This window comes from Parus major, chromosome Z (genome assembly GCF_001522545.3).
Source record: "Parus major isolate Abel chromosome Z, Parus_major1.1, whole genome shotgun sequence".
Classification (NCBI taxonomy): Eukaryota; Metazoa; Chordata; class Aves; order Passeriformes; family Paridae; genus Parus; species Parus major.
Window position 1 is genome coordinate 16,924,544 of NC_031799.1, and position 21,269 is coordinate 16,945,812.

The following is a 21,269-nucleotide window of genomic DNA, read 5'->3' on the forward strand; positions in this document are numbered from 1 at the left end:
TTTCCACAGGAGAAGACCAGAGCTTATTTTCCAACAAGTGCAACACATGAAGTAAATTTTAAACAAGGGATCCACGAACTGCTAAGGAAGAAAATTGGACTTTGAAGGATCTGCATGATACTAAGAGATACATTTCAAACAGATTTGAACCTGTTTTTTTGAACTTATTTTTCTTGTTTCTTACAATCTTATTTTCTCCTGAGTTTATGTTAGAGTAATGTGAAAGTAATCCATGCTATATTTCTATTCCAAACAGCAGTATAAACCTGAAAATTCACAGCCAAGGCATCTCATATATCATTGAATTGTGAAGGGAAAGGATCTTGTTGCAGAATATGGCTGAGAGGGAATAGAGTTGTCTCCTATGCTGAGGCTGCATGATGAGGTGGGAGGTAATTATCTCCATGTTCCCATTCTGTAAGCAAACCATTTTCCCAGAATGGCCAAATGTGGAGGACCTGAGGTTATGCCACCTGGGTCAGCCACTTTGTGGGCACATCTGACTTCAGTTTACAAGGGTATGTTGGGGGAATCCTGCTGCAATTTCTTCTCATTTGTGTGGGAAGGTAAATCTTGTATTTCATAACACCAGCATTCTGTCCTTCATTTGCACAAGCCCAGTAGGGTCTACCTGACACTCCATGCTCTCTGGAATGGCCTTATTTCCAGGGCAGTCTCCTCTGGGTCTTGGGAGCTGCAGAAGTCCATAATACACCCTAAGGCCACTTGGGCTTCAGTCTTCCCTGAATGCTTTGGATGCCTTTCAGATTTGTTCATGGAGCCAGACAAGGTCTGTGTCTTCTTATGTGCCAGAGAAGGGACAAGGTGCACTCCAGATTTGTAGCATTCATGGGCAAAAGAGCACCCGATTCTTTCACTGCCCTGCTCTGCTTCACTGTGTTTTATGCCAGACACCAATTCTGGTGGCTTCAGTATATAGCACTATGATGGCTTCATCATGTCTCTCTGCTTTCATGGCTTCCAAATTTTCACGTTTTTGTTTTAGCCAACAGTGGCAAGTGTCAGTCCCTTGTGAGTACTTTTAAGCTTCAATTACATCAATGTCACCAAAACATCATTAGCATTGTACTGAGAAGTATGTAAATCCCAGGCTTCATTGAGACTGATGGAAATTCAGTGTTACTTTGGCATATTCAACATAGCTGCGTTAGTGTCAAACTTGTGCAAAACATGTCAAAGCATGACCTGTGATTTTACACAGGCCTGTAAAAAAGCAATTACTAATATTTTTCTGCTGTGAGTTCAACTGATACGGTAAAATCTCTGCTGTCTGAGGAAACCCTAGAGAAATGCTTTGTGTTTCCAGATAGGCACCTTCAGCACCAGTAGCTGCTTCAGTGCCTGTAGAGCTCAGCAGAAGTGGCAGTGCTGCCTTTGAGCACTGAGCTGTGCAGTCCCATTGAAACTGTGCTAGTTTTCAAATGTCAGAGCTTAGCTGTTATGGGACAGATTGCTTGGAGAAAATAAAACCTAGGAGCTGGGGAATGAAATGTCAGTACCTGAGGTGCTGTTTCTGATGGACACATCAGTTCTGCTGTATCAGTTGTGCAGACCTACAGGCTGGGCTGTTGTCTGGAGAGGCAGTCTGCTCCTTTAGCTGTGATCCTCACTCTTTCGTGGTGTGCTGACTTGGCTTCTCTTTAAGGTAATTGGCAGTGTGTCTCCTTTTTATTTTGACCAGAGTTCAAACATCTGTTTCTGACAACTGTAGTGAAAGTAAAAACATGATCATATTCACAGCCACGAACTGTGTGATGAAAAAGTCACATGAAGTTTTCTCTGCAAGGCATTTAGCCCTTATGTGCTGCGTTAGCTGCTAAGCTGCACTTACATATACAGCTAAGAGCAAGCCCTCTTGTCATGCATTTGTGCACAAGCATCCCACATTGCCTCCTGTAACAACAGCCACATTATGCTTCCTTGCACAAAACCAGCTGTCAGTTTAGATTTTCTTAATCCTGCCAGATTCCAACTCAGCCAGCTAACAACCATTATCTATGGGAAACCCTTCTGCGAAATAAAGCAATGTCCTTACAGAAATGACATGTCATAAAAATTAGTTTGGTCACCAGTCCAACAAAATACTTTGTTTAAGTTTGAAAACTACAGACTGGTGGTATCATGTTCCCTGGTGCCATAGATCTCAGAAATGATGAGCAGGACAGCACTATAACAGCATGCAGGGCCAGATCCCTGCTTGCCCTAATTATATAACACACTTAAACTGTGCAATTGTGTTTTGCAAGTTGCTGCCATGTAGACAATTTACATGTATGGCACAGTAGTCTCCAGCATAACCTTTCCAAACTCCATCAGTGTAAATGAGTAATGTGAACCATGAGGATTTTGACAGCATTGGGATGGCTCATTTGAGTGCAACCTGCTCTCTCCAGTGGAAGGGTTAAAGGGGACAGCTCTTCCCCATAAGGACATGGTAGAGGTTTTAATGGGCTCCTCTGTGGAAGGCTAAGGAGAAGACAAATGGCAAGTGCATGCTAAGAGATTATTTCTGCCCATGGTAAACAGTAGGCAGAAGAAAACCAGGCTGTGTCTCATGACCCTGGACACAGAATACCATATGGATCAGATCGATGAGTGACCGTGAGCATCTTCTGTGCAGTGGTCCTCAGCCTTCTTAGCCTGCAGTGAACTCCAAAAATCTTTTATGCTTCCCAATGCACCTGGTTCACTGGGCAGGAAGAGGAAGGAAGGCTGGGTGGATGCTCAGTCAATAAAGACCATACTTTGTCAGGGGAGAAAGGGAAGTGGTTTCTAACTCAAGTCAAACGGTTCAAATGCGATGCCATTTCCAGGTCCATAAGCACATGACACTTGGACAAGAATTGCACCTTCTCAGTGCACCAGCTGATGCAAGCTGAACATTTTCTCTAGGGTCTTCTGTTTTGTCATTGGTTTTGTGCCTTTGTATCAGAAATGGTTTGCAGAGTTGTTAACCACAGTCAATTTGAAGCCAGGAGTAAGTGTCCAACGTATCAGTAGATTGTCTTAAAAAGAAAATTCAAAGGTGGGGTTTTTTTGTTATATTGTGGGCATCATTAAAAGCAGTTAAGATGATGTTTCCCTCAAGACAAATAGGAGAGAAATCTCTTTTTGTTTGCAATGAAAGCTGAGACCTTTATTTGTTTAAAAGATTTGACATCAGGGACTTTCAGAAATAAAATCATAATGTACCATTGGACTCATGATAAAATACCAAGATCAGCCAATCCATACATAATCTCATAATCCTTTTACATACTGATCATTAAAGACTGTAAAGTTTTTTGTGTGATTGAATGTGAATCTCCTCAAGACATTTCAAGTCATTCACCAGATCTGGTTTTCAGTTCACAAAGTAGAGTACAGCCCACAGCTGTGCTGTAATCACACAAATGAAAACATGTACTTCCTTTTTTGGGAGTAATATTATGCCTTTTTGAAGATAAGTTTTCTATGGCTAGGGGAGAGGGGCTAGTATCTCTTCCAGTAAGTGCAGTGACCAGCATTTTATGAGCTTTTCTTTAATATTTTTCTTCTGTAAGTGAAAATTATGCTTATTTATTAATAGTTATTTCCAACCTAATTATTTTGGTTCTCTGCAGTTCAAACAGCTATTTAGAGTGGAAAAAACCCAAAACCACTGTGGCCTGTTCCCTGTAGGTTGATGGAGACCTCTAGGCAATCAAAATAATCAGAGCACTGTCTCAGGGTCAGCCTGATCCCTGCAGAGATCTCTGCAGAGGCTCTAGATGAGCTCTTCACATCATGTTTGAGAGTTTTCATGTTTTATGTTAAAGGTGACAAGCACAAGCATGCAAGAATCCAAAGCATGCCAGAAAGGTGTTTTAACAGGACATCAGTGCAAACCTGTTTTCAAAATTCAGTATTAAATCACAGCAACTGTAGCAACTGTATTTTTGGAAACAGGAAAAAAAAAAAGAAAAAGAAAAAGAAAAAGAAAGAAATTTCACACTGAAAAAAAAAAAAAGTTTCCCAGAGCATTGTTTCTAGATTGAGAGCAAACAAGAAAAAGGATGGTCTCATGTTAAAATGCTGAGAAAAGCTGGGGGTACAAATCTCTTTCCGTTAGAGACCTCCAAAGTGATTTTTTGGTAATGTCTGTGCTTACATTTCTTCTACTACCAAAGGGAGACAGCAGTACACCCTTTCTGGACCCCTTTATCTGTCCAGTCGATTTAGACTTAAGTGCTTAGTGGCAGACACTCTCTCCTCAGTGGCAGAACAGTGTCCTGCACAATGAAACCCTAATCTCTGGCAGAGCCCAGCGATGCTGTGACAGCAGTAGTAAGAATGAAGCAGAAAGTGCAGCATTTAAAGGCAGCAGGAGAACATGGTTAGGCAAGATCACCTCAGATTAAACCTTTCTGACTGAGTAATTGCAGGGTGATGATGGGTGAGCAGTGTACATAGTCTGATTAATTTCAAAGCAAAGATGGCTTTAGAAATCCCACTGCTTATGGGCATTGGCAGGGCTCCTGCATCCATTCTGATGGATGAAAGACTTCAAATTCCTATACATGGTTCTTAAAACCTCAGTGTGTGCATGCATTATGCCAGAAAAATCTGTGAGGGTTGTTGAATTTTCAGTTGATCACTCAAAGGCCAAGAAACATCAGCAGAACTGTAATTCAGCCCCTGTCCTGTGTGCTATGGTAGTGTCTGAGCACTACTATTTTGTGGTATAGTCCCTCCCTCATTCAGTGAAGATATTGGATAGTGGTTGAATAGTGCTAATTACAGCTGCTGCCATGGGAAAGATTTTTGAAAGAGTGCATTTACTGCCACTCCATGCTAGGGTCAAGCCTACTACAGTTCAGAAATAAAGGTCTTTAGGCCTTTAGGAAGTCTAGGGAAAGGGACACAGACTTAACAATCCCGATTGTTTTGGAGAACTCTTCTATAAAAAGGCTAGGCAGTGCTGGATGTGAAAGAAGGTAAGGAGCTCTGGTGGCTGGAAATACCCAGTAAAGAAGCCTGTTGGGATACAGAGCCAAAAGAGCCTGGTTCCACCATCCCATAAGACCCACCATCACTTCTGAAAGCTTGCAATGGGCAGGACAAGAGGTGCAGGAGAGAAGAGACGGCCTTATGGTTAAGTATGATTTAAATATTGCCCTGGAGAACTGTATTTTGTCCATGATCATGCCACAGCATTTTAATTGCTAGGAAAACCACTTGAAACATGTGGAAACTCTGTAGGTTCCTCTTTCTCTGTGTTTCCTGAGACATGTGGGTCTAACTTGCAGGAGGCCATAGAAGATACTGTGGCAGCTCAAGGCAGTGAAGCTGTACCTGCAGCTCTCTGTCCCCCAGCCATGAGCAAGAGAGCAGCCCCTTGCTCACAGTGTGGCAGGGGTGAATGACTCAACACCTGTGTGTCGAGATGAAGGTGTGAGCACCACAGTAGCGAGTGGGTGAGCCTGTTGTCAGAGCAGCAGCACTTGGATGCTGTGCTGGGGACACCTCTGAGCCACATATGTCAGCAGTGAGATGTAATACTGCCATTCATTCCACAGGCAGTGTCCTTCCTCTGCCCTGAATGGGCACAGGGACCCTGTGGGGATCAGTCACTTCAGTGTTCTTGTAACATGTGTCTGGCACAGAGACAAATGGCCCTGCCTTCTGGGTGCTATCTTTGCCATTTGGTTATTAATAACCTTGTCCATAATAAAAATACGAACTAATTTTCTGGTATGAGAATTATCACCGATTCAAGGACATTTTAGGGTCACGTAGTGTAAAGAAGTGCCTTAGTCCCATGCAGAGTGCACTGGACTGATGTTCAGAGAGGCTCTTCCTCACATTTCTGTGGTCAGAGTATTTCTCTACCACCTCTCTGTACGTCTGCTTTCCCATGTGGAAAGCAATATAATGTTCTTGAAATTACTTGGTTTGTGGTTGCAGAGCCTATTTTAATGACATGTATTAAAATACCTGTCAATTCCTGCTCATGTCCCAATGGACTTCACCAGATTGGATTTCCATAGCAACAAGCTGAAGAAGCTGAAAGTAGATCTATAGAGATGGAACACTGCAAAAGCCCTAAAAGCTCAGAGTGGCCTATTCTATTCAGGAAACACTCTATTTTCTTGCAAAGCAAGCAGGTAGTACTGGGCAGTTTGGGCACTAATTCAGCTCAGAACAGCTGTAACTAGAAAATACAAAAGTTGGTTTAGATTTTATTTTTTTCCACCTAAGTCTCTTGAATTGAAAGGGTTGTTTAGATACTAAAAAAATCAGGAATGTCATGAACAGTAATAAAGAAAATTTCATGGAAACGTTATACAGCAGTGTGGGTAAGAACAATGTTAGGCAAATAGCTGTTGATTTTTCTTGTGAGTTTAAGCACCTTCAAAGCCCTGAATGGGCTGGTCAGGAGCCAAGAAAATGACATTGTATGACAAGTGTGGAGAGCAAAACTAGCCAGGGGTGTGGAATGCATCTGCTTTGCTTCTGCTGACAGAATGGAAAGATCTATTTTATGAAGTGTTCTAATGATGACTGTTGGTTTCTTTTTCCCTCTTCAGGCAGAGGTGTGTCCTTCATCTCCCCTGACATCAGTGTGGCAGTCTTACACACACCCCAAGTGTACTCTGGTCTCCCACTGATGGAACTTCTGCTCATTGTGGTCAGTGTCATCTGTAAAAGCACGGCCTCTTGCTTGAGGGAGCATAGGGGATTTAGCAACATCCAAATCCTGCAAGCAGAGAAGATGACTTTTAGGCAAGCATTTTCCTGTACTGACTTCTGGTATGTTTTTCCTTTGTGCTTGTATTTCTCTAAAAGTAATGCATGTGGCTACAGAAGAAATTGTCCCTACTTATTTTGCAACATGAACCATCTGGAAAGTTACATGAGTAAGACAGCTTGCAAGTTCTACACTTGAGAGCAACCAGACCTAGCCCTTTTACACTTGTAGGTCTCTAGGAAACTTTACATACATTAGTTCACTTAATAAAGATTTCACCTCAATTAATTTTTCTTTTCTGTTTTAACTCTACAGTTTATAAAAGGGGGAAGGTTTCCTACAGAGATTATTGATATAAAAGAAAAATAACAATGACACAAAAGTTTTTTGCTGATTGATTTGTAGTAGAAAAGCAAGCAAGAAAGACAACATTAAAAAAAACATTGTATACTGAAGATAAATGATAATGAATGGAAGAAGAGATGGGATTTGAGAAGGGAAATTAATGTCTTCTTGCTGTGATCTTCCCATAAATATGCAGTTTCATAGGGTCCTCACTGTACAAATGCTTGCATCAGTATTTCTTACATATCTTGGTTTGGATTAGACCCATGTTAGGGGTGATTGGTCTGAGCTAGTTTCTAAAATCTGGAGGTTTGTCTCTAAAATCAATTCAGATAAAGAAAGAACTGCCTTCTTGAATTGTCTCTGTGGAAGGAGTCTGTTTCCTGTTTATTTTGCTTGACTCCAGAAACTGGCTACCAGAGCAATTCCACTGTTCTCACTGACCAGGTTCTGACACTGAACAGCTTTCTGATGAATTTCAGGAAATGTCAAAAAACCTGAAAGAAAGATGGTCACTTTGGGGTATCCAAGCTTTTTAAATGTTTACTCAAATTGGTCTTTTTGGAAAACATAAAAATCCTATAGGTTGTACAGATGCATATATTTATTTAATCCAACTTCTTTCTAGATGATACAGTAGTTGTGCTTTCTTTCAGGAGCCTGCTGAATTAATGGGAAACAGACACGGGACCGGATATGAGAGGCACTGATGTCTACACTTGGTTGCACTGTGGCTCAATGACCTGTTGCAAAATTTGTAACCTTTCATTTTTGCCTCCTTTTCTCATCTTATCTTCTGTTTGTTTTTAGATTATTTTAGCCTTGTCCTGTCCCTGTACCACAGATACCACAAAAGTGGCTTGCTCAGGGTTTTGAGTAGTAACAAAACACAGAGATTAGCTAACCACTGTGGCTAGTTGGAGACTATACATTTTGTTTAAACAGGAACTGACACACATTTAAGTTTAACAGGAGATTCCGGTTCTGACCAAGTTTCCTGTGAATTCTCCCTTATGCTGCATTCCTGTATGCCAGGAGCCTCCCCAGGGAAAACACTTTCCCCCTGACAGTTGCTTATTTTTTGGGGTTTCCATATGCAGGTGATGGTGTATGAAGTATTACAAATTTCACTCCCTAAAGCTGAGGGCATCTAACTTGGGGAGTCTTTATGTTCACACAGCAAGGATCAGTCTCACGTATTTTTGATTCTAACTCTGCTCTTGTTGCAGGTGTACAGTAAGTCCATAAGGCATAAGGGGTCTGGAGACTGAAAAGGATCCTACACTCAGTCATGACCCCAGCTGTTACTGGTGCTCAGATCCTGCTCACCATTTGGTCACCACTGCAGAAGAAGCTGCCACTCTTTCTGTGGCACAGAATTTCAGTTCACTTACGTTAATGCATGTTCCCACCCCTTGGTAATCAGCAGAAAGGTCATATTTTTAATTCACTAATCTGGGAATTTACACACAGTGTTAACGCAGTTAACTAAGATAAGCTGGCCAGGAGAAGTTTGTGGGGAGAGGTTCAGAGGAGTGTGGCTGCAGGCTGGTGCTGCCCACAATGATGAGGATGGGGCAGCAGCAGGGCTGAGCTGTTGTGGTCCCTGCTCTCTGCTGTGGTGCAGCCATACAGCTGCATATCCAGTCCTGCAAGCTGTGTTAATGCTCCTGTCAGAGGTTTAGCTATTATTTAACCATGTTCTTAGCTATTTCCTCAGTTTTAATCCTACCAGGCAGATTGGCTAGGGCTGAGGACTGCTCAGAAACCTTCCCCAAATTCCTCTTTTGGGGCTCAGTGCCATTCCCCAGCCATTTGGTGGCCATCCCCACTGTTCAGCCCCAGAACTTTGTTGATGGCTCATGAAAGGAGGCTCCAAAAATTCACAAAGGCAACTTAAAAGCCATAAGATTATAGCAAGTTATAAACAATAGGATTTTTAATAAATTTTTGAGGTTTTAGCCTTTGCCTTGAAGCTACAAGGACCAAATATTTATTTTATCTTAAATATATACTATGGTTCCCACATAATCATACACAGGCACAGGCCAGGCACCAGAAAGCAGATGTGGGAAAAACCAGAAACCGAGGGCAGTGCGATTAACATCAGCCAACAGGGTCAATTTCCTGCACCGATTATCATGTTGATGAGACTGTAGTAGGTAACATAGACAGAGATACAGATTGCACATGCAGATGAGAGGGATTGACTGGAATCATGGGTCTGTCTGGGCAATATGTGCTTTAGTCATGGAGTCATAGAATTCTTTAAGTTGGAAAAGACCTTTAAGATCATCAAGGCCGATCTTTAACCCAGCCCTGTGAAGTCCACCACTAAATCACGTCCCATATCCCCACATCTACATGTCTTTTAAATACCTCCGGGGATGGTGACTCATCCACTTCCCTGGGCAGTCTGTTGAGTGCTTGATAATCTGACAAAAGGCAGAATTGCTGTGGGAAAGCTGAAGAACACACAAGGAAAGGCACACCACTGGAACAGATTCAGCGAAACAGTGGATAATAACTAAGCATCAGCTCCCAGGATGATGTTATTCCTAGCTCTATGAAACTATGACTCCAGGAACTTTAGAATAAACATTCACCATTATAAGATTCATGAGAGTTGGCAACATTTTCAGCCCCTATCCCCTCTGGTGTGCCTCTGGTGTCAGGGTCTCCAGTGTGTGTGTGAGGGAATGTGTCTGTGATTTCTGCAGAAGGGCTGGTGTGCTCCGCGGGTTTCCCAGGGACTTGTGGCTCCTTCCTTGGGTCTGCTTGCTTGGAGGGGAAGAGCATAAGGATGAACTTCTCTGTAACATTCTGATCACCTCAGGTCCTTGACTTTCCTGCTAAGGGAAGTGCACTCTAGGATGTGACAGTTGTTGTCTTGCATGAGTGCAATGACAGAGAACACCGCAGGACTCACAGTTCCATCATAACCTTTTCTGAGCCCAGCCAGTGGGGTTGCCCTCTTCTCAAGGGCTGAGGACAGTGGTGAAGAGTCTGTTCACATACCCAAAAAATGCATGATTTTGCTGGAACCATGAAGCACAACTAAAGGTCTCATTAGCATGCAGCACTTGATAGAAATCTAGAGATTATAAGAAGGTGCAAGTCACAGCAGACTTTTTAGGGTTTGAGCAGTGTGGGGGAGAGAGATGGGTAAAACACACCTCTGAGCTGGCAGTTTGAGGAAGCTAACCAAATCTGCAGCTGACACTGCTGCGGCTTGCACTCTGCTGCTTCATTCTGAGGCTTTGGCATTGTCTCCCACTTGAAAATATTTATGCACCAACACTTCGTATTACACCTCAGTCGAATGGAAGGGTTGCATGTCTTGCTCCTGTCCCTTGGGTGGAACACTACAGGTGTTAAATGCTTTCCTTCCCATTCCTTGCAGAGAGGTGTATGCTGCCTTCATTTGATAAGATTTTGAGATGATTTTTATCTCTTCTGAGCTCTGGCAGAGGAAACTTGCTGACAGTGTTTGTTTCTTTGGGGCAAAAATATCAGCAATATTACAGAACTCATAAAATCTTGACTGTGCTGCTTCATTTTTCCTATTACACTCAGGGCTAATATAGTGTGCAATTTGTCTTTTAAAAGTCCATGGCTATTTCTAAAGTAGGAAAACTGTGTAAGCATGTACAGAGAAGACAAACTGTAGTAGAGCTTTAGTGGTGCCAGCCAGGGGCAAGTATTGAAGTTCATCTTGGTGGCAAAGAGTGTAGCAAGCCAAAATGGTGTTTTCTGGGAGAGGGGTCACAAGGCAACTGCATGAATTAAGTGAATAAAGTGAATAAAGGAAACATAGAAACACCATTAACAGACACTGAAAAAACCATACAAGGGCTCAGATATATGATTCACATCCCCACTTTCATGTTTGCTGCTTTCAGTTACCTGTTTTCCAAGGTCTCTATCTGCTACAGGGGAGGTCTAGGCAGTTATCACAGATCAAACATCTAAATTCCAAATGGCTCATTTCATCTCAGGGAAGGGCAGTGGCACTTGGGAGCAAATTTCAAAGCTGCTCAGCCAGTTGTTCAGCCTCTTCCACATGAAAGAGCTTTCCTTTATGGGACTTGGTTACTTGAAATCACTCTCAGTCAGGCTGCAATACTGTGATGTGTAATTGTTGCTGACCTCTGAAAAATCCTCAGTTTACAGCAGTACAGGGTGCTGTGAACCCACTTGTGTTGCCTCATAGCTCAGCCTCTATCAGATAGGGAATATAAACGTCAGACAAAGCATGGCTCCTACATTTCTTTACTGAGGAACAGAGCAGGAATTAAAGCTCTTTTTTACCTGGAACAGTTTTACCATAATGCATTATTTATTTGTAATAATTATAGGTAAACTAGACACACAAACACGTGCACATACACATATATGCTATATGGTATATAATATGCAATACATCCTTATAATATGTACATATAAATCATATCCACCCATTTTGGCCTCTTCTCTCAGGCAACAAGTGACAGGATAAGAGGAAGTACTGTGCCAGGGGAGGTTTGAATTGGACAGAATCAGGAAGATTTTTTTCACTAAAAGAGTGGTGAGGCATTGGAATGGTCTGTCTGGAGAAGTTCTGGAGTCACCATCCCTGCAAGTGCTCAAGAAACAACAGGACATAGGGTGCTTAGTGCTGTGGCCAGCAGAAGTTGACAAGGTGGTTTATCAGTCAAAGGTTGAACTCAATGATCTTGGAGGTCTTTTCTAAACTTAATATTTCTGTGATTCTATGATTTGTATATATTACACATGAGAAGGCTTGAATTTTTAAGTTCATTTTGAATTCTGCTTACCCTCCTGTTAGTAGGCATCATGACTTATTGACGGAAATTGGAAACAAGAATATGTGAAAGGTATTAATATGTTAAATGACTAACTAAATATCAGTGTTATAACTAACTAACACATTGATTTTTTTGTCATCTGGAGACCCAAGACATCAGAGATTCACTGTGGCTGCAAAAGCATCTTGGTAGGGTCCTGAGCAATGTTTGCAGCAGAGAGGTATGCTTAACAAAATATAAAATGAGGATAAGCATAGGGAGAAATCTGTGGAAAGTTTGTAGTTTGTAGTTTGTCACAAATAAAGAACATGGCAGGACTTGATGCATATGGCAAAGAGCTATTAGCAGAGATAAATTCCACCTGTGTAGTGTCACTTCTGGGCAAAGTAGGAATCTGAAGTTGCTCTCTTGAGTCACATGGCTCAAGGGCATAACAAGTCAAGAGACAGGAACTTCTTGATCCTGAAACATAAGAGAGCATCTTGCAGTGTTAAGGATGCATCCAGGGAGAGATCACTTGATATAATTCGACACAAGAAATAACACAGAAACAGAAACCATATTTGCAAAAAACTTGTGGTGTTGCCATTCATAAGGAGCATTAATCACAGATATAGTCTGCTGATGAGTCAAAACTAAATACCAATCAGTTAAAGCCCTAGTCAAACAAGACCAGAGAAACATAGTTGTCGGTACTGCTGGAGGCAGACCAGCTTCTCAAACATGAGGGCTGTCCCCAGGGAGGGCAGACCACAGGGCAGCCATGCTGGCTGCTGAGTTGCAGAGAAGCAAGAAGTCTCTTCCTGCCCCCTATTGCCTTTCTCAAGGAGCTTTGTCCCTCAGTGGACACTGATCATGTCAAAGACGCTCACTGCCAAGTGGTAAAGCTTTATTGGCAAAACATTCTTGACAGTGTCCAGAAGAAAACCCAGAGAACAAAGCAGAAGTGCACAGAATAAAGGGATGCACATTCCTGGTGGGAGTTTGAAAAGTTATCTGTGGTAGAAGAGGAATACACTGCAGAAGTTGCTTGAGTTTAAATTTGCGCCCTAAATTATAAGCTGGGTGAAAATATTTCACAGATGCAGCTGCAGTTAAGGGGAGAACGGAAGTCAGAATTTCTTGGAGTTGTAACCTGCAGTGCAGCCCAAGCCCCTGCAGTGTGCAGAGGCAGTGATGTTAGGCACACTCCAGTGCAGCTGGGCCCAGCTCAGAGGCACAGCACACTTTATGCCTTACACAGCCCTGCGCTGCAGTCAGGTGAAAGTGCTGACGTGTTGGGGTGGGCTCAGCACCCACACTTAGAGGGATTTGCTCTGAGGTCTGCCTCCAGGCTCCGCCAAGATGTGACTGCACTTTTGCACTGTTTTACACAGCTGAATGCTGCCCGGTGGCATTTGCTATTAGTCATGAAGAATATATTTTCTGGAATTAAAAAATCATATTATTTGGAGCATGATCACATAGAATTAATTTCTCCAGACATAATGACAGACATAACCTGGATAACCTGGAACACAGTGTTCTGTTTATTATAGTGGGGCTATATATGTATTCAGAGGTTGTTTCATTCTCATTCTAAATGAGTACAGAGGCTGACCAGAGAAATAACTGTCCTCTCAAGCCAAAGTCAGGCCTCTGACAGTCAGTATATTTTAGATTTTAAGTGATCCACTGTAAATCTTCCAAGCATGAACAGAAGCTGAGAAATCACATAAAAATAATGAAATAATAATTCACATTATGTATTTCCTTCAGAGAAAGAAGATCTTATAAAATGATGCTTATAATTGAATTATATTGGGTTTTGGCTTAACACATGCCCCTTAATGGGCGGATGCAACTACCATAATGCCATCTTCTGTTCATTTATTTTTCAGAATAAAGTGATAACAAAGAACAGCACAGATGGTCCAATGCCATCTGATGCATTTAATCCTAGGCATAAATCCAGGAGGCCTTTTAGGAAACAATGGACAAGCTTTGTTCACATTACAGGTCTTTGAGAATGCACAAATATCTAGTTGAGTGATATACTTTAAAGTTTATAGTAATAGAAAAATTGATTTAAAAGGAAAAATCTTTAATCTGGAGAAAGTTGAGCACTGTATTTGAATCAAAATTAGAAACCAGGTCCAGCTCTAAGTAACAAATTATTCCACCTCTCCATTAAAATACCTCTGTAAACAAGAAAATGTAAATAAGAGATCCAGCATCCATCCAAAAAAGGATTTTTTCTTTGTTGAGTCATGAGTTTTGTCGCATGGGGAAAATTAATCAAATTTATGTATGAATATGATACAACTTTATTGGCAAGACAGTATCAACAATGAAGCCATCAATACTTTCAAAATTAGGTAATAGAAAGGAAAAGGCAGCTGTCCTGTTGGGATTCCAGTCAATCTTCTGAACATAACATTGCATATCGGAAATAAATCCTTCCTTGCAGCTCACACCCAAGTGATGGCTCTGAGGTGGGTGGTGGTACAGGGCTGTCCAGTGTTGAAGAGGACTGTTAGGGATGCTGGAATGATGTGCAGAGCTGCAGTCAGCAAAGACAAAACAGCCAAGTTCCTATGTAAGCAAATGGAAAACTCATCCTGCTCCCCTTGCCTCTCTACAACTGCTTCCTATTTTTAAACTGAGTTTTGTTGCTGACTATAAAAGGATGTAATAATAGCATGAAATGACAGAATTCCTCACCCAATGGGTATGTGTAGACTTTGTAAAGTTGCTTAAGTCTCTAATTCCTTCTGACATGGATGGAGTGAGGTGCCTGCATGCTTCTTACCAGAACCCAAAGTTTTCTCTTGCTGTTTTCAAGGTCTCTCTTCTCTGGCTACCCCAGGCAATCTCCTTGCATAGCCCAAAAGGAGGGCTTGGACAGGATAACAAGGGCTTTTGGCTCCTTCCAGATGGACTGACCTTGTGGGCACAGCAGGTGCCTCATCACCAGTCCTCCAGAGACACTGTCTGCTGCCCCCGGGAGGGCTCTGCCTGGAGGGGACCCTGCACCTGGATCCTGCACCTGGGCAGTGCAGGGGCTGTGTCTCCAGTGTGTCTGCCAGTGAGCACCTCTTGCCTGTTATGTGTGATGGGGGATTTGCAGCAGTGCTTGGTGCTTGCTGACCGTGAGGCAGTTGCCTGAGCACTCATTGTCCAGGTTTTAAAGGAAACACCCTTTCCTCAAATCATTTAGTTACTTTTATTTTTCTGATTGTCACTGTGAAGCCTAGCCAGTTATTTGCTCTTTGTGTACAGTTTGTTTTGGTCATCTCCTAAGCCGTGTGATATAACAACCTGTCATATGAAATGTAAACACAATAATGCAGCTGTAGCTGTAAATTAGAGAAATTAGTGAGAAACCAGTTTTCTCTTACACCATGCTTCACTTGCATGATGAATTCCAACCTATATTGAGCAAGGCTTTGTTTGGGAGACCATATGCAATTGCTTCTTTCCACAGTGGAAGGTGGCAATGTGGTGTTCAGTCAGCCATTTCCATGCAGAAGGCTTGCACAGCCCTGTTTGTCCCCTCTCCCAGGAAAAAGGGAAAGCTGGTGCCCTCCCCACTGGTCGCTCTTGTTTGCTTAGCTGGGTCTCTGGGCGGTATTCCCTCTGCTAATTCCAGCTGAAGTCACCTCCTGAGCTGACAAAGCTGGCCAGTGAGCTGCCCTGGCCAGACTGCTGTCATTGCTCATTCCTCTTGCCAGAAAAATACTTCTCTTTTTTTTTCCCCCCCCCCTTTTTTTTTCCATTATTATTTTTAATTTTCAGGTTTGGCCAACCAATAAGTAAAAACTTTGTCTCCCAAGCAGAGGTGAGGTCATACAGATACTGAGCAGAGCTGGGAGTCTGAATGAGCCAGTTATGTCAGCCAGTTAATAACTTCACTGTTGTCATTTATTTGTCATTCATCCAGAAGAATCCAAAAGTGCTTTGCATTTTTTACAATCAGATTGCAGGCTCTTCTTGCTTTACACCCCACCAAGAGCCCATCACCCCTTGGGAGCAGTGCAGAAGTCCTTGGTGGCTCCCTGCCACTCTGTTCTGAAGCAAAGATTGAGGGGGGTAACTGCAGTAGCCAGAGAGTTTGATTTTCCCAGGTGACCACTTGAAAATTGTTCTGCAGCCTTGAGCTGAAGCTTCCCACCAGTGCAGAGTACTGTGGTAATGGACCATGGTGTCAGGGCCACCACACCTGTGGGGCAGAGCCCTCAGATGCTGCCAGGGACCCTGAACTGCACTGCTTGGGCTTCTCAGTAATGTGGGCATGTGCTTAGGTACTTGGCTGTTTCTCAGTGATGTTATGGCAAATATTACATAGAAGTTCAGCACTCAAAATCACTTCTCTTGTTGAATAGGGAAAATATCTCTGGATGGGATGTCTCAGAAAATTTTTGCATAGAGGAATTAATTCAGCTTTGCATGGTCCTTTGAGAAAGACTTGGAAAGAAATAGAGCATCATGCCCTGTCATGGCACAGGTTTATTCCCTGCACTGAGAGAAGCTCTGTGTGTGACTAAGTGTACAGAAGCCTTCCAGCTAAAATCCCATCACATAGCTGTTCAACAAATGTTGTGTCCCTCCCTCCCTCCCTCCCTTTTGGCACATCTGTGCCAGGAATGGGCTGCAATATTGTCAGATGTGTTGGCAGCCCATGCCCATGCTTCTTTTCAACATTTGACTGAATGCAGTCTTTTCTATGACACACACTATTTGGGGTTTGGTTGGTATTTTTCCTCTCTCTGAACGACTTATTTAGTGAAACAAAGTCATGAGCCCTTGCCTAAAGTTCTCACTCTACTTGTTGTTTCCATGTGAGCAGGGAAATTACACAGCACAGCTCATGAGGCATTTGTGTGTGTGTCTCAGAGCAGTATGTTCTGACAGTAGAGGGCTTCTCTTCCCTGGAGCTTTCTTAGGCTTAGGGGAAAAAGGATGCTAAAGGGAGGAAGAGGGACATGCCATTTTCCCCCTGCTCCCTCTGAGGTCATGCTGACCACTCTGGGCCAGCCTCCCATCCAGCAAAAAAACCCTTCTTTGACATGGTCACTGACCCATCTTAGCTTTTCTCATGTTCTCACACATGTTCCAACTCACTACTACTTTTTTTCCCCCTCCTTGACCCTGGGAAACTCTCTGATGCTCCAGCACTCACTTCAGCTCCCAGTTTCAATCACACTGCTGTGAAGTCCTCAGTCTGACATTCCTAAATGCTTTAAGAGTTGAAATTTCCTCCCCCACACCAATTAAATTAAGAGAGTTTGCCAGTGTAAATACCCCTAGAAAGCAGAACTGAGATGTATGAGGTGCCTATGTTTCTGCAGTTCATGGAAGTCCTAGTCCTCTGTAACCCAGGACAAAATATCCAGAAGGTTCCAAAGTTTGGAAGCCACCTGCTCACATTGTCCTAATGATTCTGTCCTGAAGGAAGGCCTTTATTAACTAGATGAATTGGTGAAATCCATGATCAATGATGCCTACAGAACTAAAATTACCCTAAGATTACCCTAGGTTTTTGAGGTTTTTTTAAAGTGTTTTTTCACTCTGTATCCTAAAGGAAGAGGTCTAGATATGTGTTTTGCTATTCTCTCTCTCTGTGGATGTGAATACTGACATTTTTTGGCTGATACAAAACTATTTTTTGTGTCTTGGAAAATGAATATTTTATCCCCCTTTGCTTTTATAGCCTGGCCTCTCTTGCCACACTGTATTTCCTGTGTAGCCTTACACCCTGTGCCTGAAGGGAAATCAGTTGGTTTGATGGGATCAGAGCTGCAAGGGAGAGAGATGATCTATGCTATGACAGACATTTTCCTTGGTAAAAGTATATTTGATCAAAGCCCTTCTTCATGAAAATATATCTTCAAAATATTAGAGATTTATAACTAATGTAATTAATTCCATGGGTCCTGTTTCCATTTGTGAAAGCAGATGGGAAAGAAAAGTGTTACTTTGAGCTTCTTTACTCCCTAGTAAATTGGTTACTTGGGGTAAAATAGCTAATGCCTCCAGGATGTGTAGGATTAGGAAGAATTTTGGTAAAGTGGAATACATGTAGATTCTTCCTGATGCTACAGTCTTCACTACCTCATTTCCATTTCCTGCCAGTCTCTAACACAAGAGCAAACAGACTGAGACACTGATGCCCACAGGTCTGAGAGGAATCCATGTCAGTCCTGTCCACCACCTATCTGTTGCAGCCAGAGAACATGCCATTCAATTTCTCTCCACTGACTTTGCTGAAATGAAGAATGCTGCTATTACTGGGGATCCTGGTGTATATCATTCCCCTCTAACTCAATAAATTTAATCTGGTTTAATCTATAGGGAGAATGCTCAGACTCAGCTCATGTCAGCCATGCTCTGCTATAAGGTTTTGGTTTGTCTCTACAAAGCAGCTGCGAAAATCACAGCTATTTCCCAAACCTGCTGCTAAAGCCACCTTTGGCCACCACCTGTGACAGTATTGCTTCTGGCTCTCTGAGATGTGTTATCTACATTCAGTACATCCAGTGCTGCTCCTCCTTGCCAGAGGGTGACAAAGAGTGGCTTGGCAGCTTGTTGCAAGCAGGATACCCTGAAGGTTGATACTAGGACCATTATTGTTCAATGACTTTATCAGTGACCTGGGAAATGATACTGAGTATATCCTCTGCAAAATGCAGATGACACCAGTCCTGGAGTATGGCTGAAATTCTGAGAGACAGAACTTCACCCCAGAGACACCTGGACAAATATTTCACTGGACACACTGCATGCAGCCTTGTGGATTCAGCAAGGACACACAGTTCTGGAGCTGGGATGGAATAATCTGATGTCTGTACAGGCTGGGCAGTGACAGGCTGCACAACACCAGAGTGAAAAGGAGTAAGACTTACGGGTGGGTGGCAGAGTCAACAGTGACCAGATGTGCTCACATAATGGATAAGGCAAGTTGTGCCTTTTGTTCAAGGGGGGATGTAGAAAAACCAGAGAAAACCCAATGGACGGCTGCAAGATCTTCAGACCTAAAGTGCAGAACCTCTTAAGAGGGACTGAGGGAATTGGGCTTATTAATCTGATGAAAAGGAGGTAAAGAATTTATGGCAGCCTACAAGTTCTTAAAAGGCAGTTAATAAAATGATGACTCCAAAGGAGTTAGTAAGACTGCAAATCCAAATGATTCCTAGCCATTAGACGTGGTAAGACAAAGTGTAAGGGCAACAACTGTAGCACAGATTGTCCAGGATGAGCATAAAGAAAAGCACTTTCATCAGGAGGTTTTGCCACACTGGAGCAAGTTACCTGGGAAGGTTTTCAATCACCACTCTTGAAGGTTTCCATAACCTTCCTAGATAAAACTGCAATTGACCTGATGCGGGTGATAAACCTCTTTGAAATGGAGATCAAACTAGAGACCTGCCCGCAGGTCTAGCTGACGTTTCTATGGCCCTCTGATCCCTTCACAAAATCAGGTTCAGAGGCAAAAGTCCATTTGCCTGTACACATATATGGGAAAAGTCTCTGGGCTTCCATGCTTCCATCTGTAGGAATGTCCTCCTTTTTCCACTACTCGACCAGCACCACCTGATGTTTATTTGAAAATGTACCAGATAGGGTCTGTGATTAACTTTGGGTCAAAATCAGTTTGGTGACAGTCACCAGTTGCACGCACTGTTTACTACCTACAAAGGTTTCTCTTGGCTAGGTCTCTTATGCACCCTTGCATAGTGGAAATAGGCAGATTATTTCTCTTCATTCCTGTTTCAGGCCTGGCTTTTCAAACAGAGTATGAACTTCATGAGATTGATCTAGATAATAGCTGCTGTCTGCAGGCATTGCCATCTCCAAGCTGTTTGAAGATGGGAGAAGTTTTATGTGTGTGGGGCTTGATGCAGGAAAATAGTGCAGAGTTCCACATGCTCTTGATTAATATGATATTGGTGCATGATTAATGAATAAAAGGGCTATATCATTCTAAAATACTCCCAAAAATGAAACCTTTATGCCCACTGATTTTTATTTCTTAATATTTCCAAGATGCTTTTAACAACAGGAAGCCACCTGTGCCTACCCATTATCAGAAAATCTGCTTGTGATAGTGCCCTTTCACTGGACTTTAGTATGTGAAAAGGGCATTCTGATTTTTTTTTTTTTTTAAAATTTAAATAGGTAAGGCTTCAAACATCTCCTCCAGATGACCTGCAGACCCTTCAGCCTTGGCAGATTTCCTCATGTAATTTTCTAAGTGTGGTATTTACCTGCACTGCTGATAAAAGCCCCACTTCCAAACTGTAGTTAGTTAGCCTTTAAATCCCTGCCAAGACCTGCTATTGAAAGACTGCCTTTCTGTGACCTCTCTTTTGGCACACCCAAGAATAATGAATAAAAAAGTCTTTTACTTCAGCTGCTAAAACCCATGAACTGCACTTTCTTTATAAATTAAATCAATGTTCTGCATCTCAATAATAAAATCTGCATTCTTCAGCATCCTATCTACAGGTCATTTCACATTTTACCATCAGCAAATTAAAACCTCATACCTAGTTTTGGGAAACAGCAGTGTAGTTTGCTACAAAGCTACAATTCCTGCATTTGTTCTGAGTATGACTTAGCATGTGAAAAGAGATTAATTATGACAAATGCTTTCTGTATATGAAAGTTTCATACATGGTATGCTTCCCTTCCTAGGTTTAAAATATTTTCAATCTCAGTTTGGAAAACAAAGTAGGAATACTGCTATATAAAGCATGTAAAAAAACATAATAAACGTCCTGGTCTGAGAAACCTAATTCTGCTTCCATTTAACCCCATTAGTAAGTAGAACACAGTCATCACTACATGAAAGCCAAAACCAGATAATAGACTGAATTATCCAGTTCAGTGTGTGGCAGGATAAACCTGTTAGAGTCTTTATTCCTCTTCTGTAATAAATGCCTAATGCCTTATTGATAGATAAAATAAATCAAGAGAACTATTAGTCTCATTTCATTAGATAGTGGTGTCTGTGAAAACATTTATCCAGGTGTCTCTAGGGTGAATAGTCACTGATGACTGATGAGCCTTTTTTTTTTCTTTAACCTTGATTATCTGGTGTCAGCTGCAATATAGGTCACAAATTGAGTGATTTTATTGTAAGCCAGTAGTTCTCAAAGGTTTTGCATCAGTCCCCTTCCTCTGTTTTGTGCAAGGCTTTTGCTTGCCCTCCTCAGGATGAGCAGGGGCTCAGTCCTGTGAAACCAGGATGGGAGGCAGAGCCTCACACTGCTGACATGCAGGTGCCTGGTACCAGCAGTTAGATCAGCCAGCTGATCCTTGGCTAGTCCAAGGTGTGACTGTAATTAATATATAGTCACTAGCTTCAATCTTCAGCTGTTAGTATAAGGTAAAGAAGCACAATA

General features: G+C 42.2%; 1 long non-coding RNA gene across 1 annotated transcript in view; it reads left to right on the top strand.

The window, feature by feature from the left end:
• Positions 1-21,269, top strand: part of LOC107216281 — a 35,159-nt gene that overhangs the window by 2,233 nt on the left and 11,657 nt on the right. The window contains exons 2-3 of the long non-coding RNA XR_004500430.1: positions 6,570-6,792; positions 8,305-14,950. This is a non-coding gene — a long non-coding RNA (uncharacterized LOC107216281). The remainder of the gene's footprint in view (positions 1-6,569; positions 6,793-8,304; positions 14,951-21,269) is intronic.